Here is a 2,286-nt window from a genome sequence, read left to right on the forward strand (position 1 = left end):
CATTTTTTAGCTCATGCCATGATTTTTACGCTAAAGATAATGGTAAATTTCAAGAGTTGCGACTTCTTCTTCTTCTTCGTCTTCTTTATAATCCTTCTCCTCTTCCTCCTCCTCCTCTTCTTCCTACTAACCTCTCTAAGTTATTTTTTAGCATTTTTCTATTGGATTCTTAATAAATAATTACCCTTGACAGTTTAAAAAACTTGGAAGCATTTTTTACAAAAGTGTATGATTCATCACTTTAAGCAATGAAGCAAAGCATGGTGGACACTGAAACATCAATAGCTTGGAACTAAGGAGGTCCAATAAAGTGCTTCTTGCCTTGAAGCTAGGTGAGACCTAAAGAAGAGCCTTAAGAAGCATGCATCTTTTTAAGATATTTAAAAAGTTGGACTCTTTTTAGAAGAAAAAGAGTTCCATAAAGAGTTCGACTTAGATTTCACCTTTAATCGACTGTGAGTGTGATGAATATAACTCCACTTCATCTTCTAGGTATGTAATTTTCTTCTTCTTCATTGTCTTCTATTCTCTTTGCCAGTCACAATCATTGGAAGGGCTGGAAAATTTTTATTTCTTACTCGCACTCATTAGAGTTGCACGACTGTTTCCTCTGTTTCACTGGACTGTTAGCTGGAGTTTTCTATGCTCTTTACTTTCTGGGATGATTTAATTTCTTTGGCTTTTACTTTTTTTCTTTATGGGCTAGCTGAACTGTAATAGTACATGTAATGTTGTTTATAGAAAATAATTTAAATGCATCGTATGTTGTATAAAGAACAATTATAACATAATGTTAGTTAAACATTACTACGTTCTCAGTTCAATAAGTGAAGCAGTAAGATCTTATACTATATATCATTTTAGACTTCTGTTGTTATTTTTCAATTTGTTGTCTCTCTAATAAAATATTGGTTTTCTATAGCATTAGTTTTTTTAACAAGTTTCTGCTTTTGAACAAGCTTTGTGATTCTTACAACTTTATAATTGACATATAAACTATTGTTATTGAGTTTTGATTGTTAGCAACTCCAATTCTAATTAAAAAGTTGTTCTCTTTCATTCTATTTGGATTTTTTGTGGAAGATATGCTGATTTTAAAATGGAAGAAATGGAGTTTGACAACCGATTGTGTCACTTTTGTTTCTACTACACCTTGTTATTATTTTTCATACAACTTGTTTAGGCTAAAGAGTTGATCTTTAATGTTGATATCTTCTAGTATTGCTACCATCATCAATATTAATTAGTTGGTTGTATACTTTGTTAATCTATTTCCTGTTTGTTGTAGAGATTGCTTTGACCATTCAAAGATTGATCTATTTGGGTTTATAATAAACATGAAAAGCCAACAGGATATTTAGTGTTTGGTGTGACATCCAAAAATGATAATTTTTTCTCTGAGTAATTATACAGAGTGAGAATTGAAATCTAACATGGAGCATGCCTAATTGTTGATTTATCTTTGAAGTCAACTCCATGCTCTAGGGATGGAGACATTGATATCTGAAGATACATATACATATGACTCTTTATTCGGCATCTTAACTTTAAAAGGATAAGCTCAATAGACAAGAACTTAGTGCATACATCAACTAAATATTTATGTTCACCTTAGTTCATATAATGACACCACATCAGAATGCTTTTAAGATGTGCCATTTTAAGGTAGAATTACTTCATAACATGCCAACTTGACTCGACCTGTTGTTCTATATAAATGAGAAATTTCATCTAGTATGCAAATTACATATAATTAAGTGTTTTGCCAATTGTTTGTAATTGCTACAAATAACTTGAATGAAAATTTGTCAAGTGAATTCGACCTCTTCTAAAAAGTTACATGTATTAATTTGACTGGGATTCACTTCTAGGGACCATTAATAAAAAACATAAGCCTTTATATCATCGTACATTTGATCAATCTTGATTATATGTGAATTAAGTATTGATAAATAATTGTTAGAAGTTGTATTAGATAATTTAACTAGTTGTCTAGTTGATTTTTATACCCTATTTTCTAAATGAAATCTCTTGATACTGTTACAGGTTTTGGATATTGAAGTTCATATGAAGCAAATTTTTGAGGACGTACAGCTGATTAACTATCATTTCGCAATAATGGACTAATTTTATCATTTAGGCTACGGATATTAGCTATATATATTTTTAGCTAAGAAAGCATGTACACAATACTGTGACTTTAACATACATTGTGCCTACACAGTACTAATAGTCTATAAATATTGATATTTTTTTTGTAATTAAATACATTGTGGCTACATAGTA

The 2,286-nt window shown here is 30.3% G+C and overlaps 2 protein-coding genes across 2 annotated transcripts in view; one reads left to right on the forward strand and one right to left on the reverse strand.

Annotated features, from left to right (window-relative positions):
• Nucleotides 1-2,286, reverse strand: part of LOC125860598 (uncharacterized) — a 1,020,336-nt gene that overhangs the window by 982,520 nt on the left and 35,530 nt on the right. The gene's annotated exons all lie outside the window — the stretch shown is intronic.
• LOC125860583 (cystathionine gamma-synthase 1, chloroplastic-like) overlaps nt 1-2,286 on the forward strand; it is a 642,491-nt gene that overhangs the window by 626,542 nt on the left and 13,663 nt on the right. The gene's annotated exons all lie outside the window — the stretch shown is intronic.

The sequence above is a fragment of the Solanum stenotomum genome, chromosome 3 (assembly GCF_019186545.1).
Source record: "Solanum stenotomum isolate F172 chromosome 3, ASM1918654v1, whole genome shotgun sequence".
Classification (NCBI taxonomy): Eukaryota; Viridiplantae; Streptophyta; class Magnoliopsida; order Solanales; family Solanaceae; genus Solanum; species Solanum stenotomum.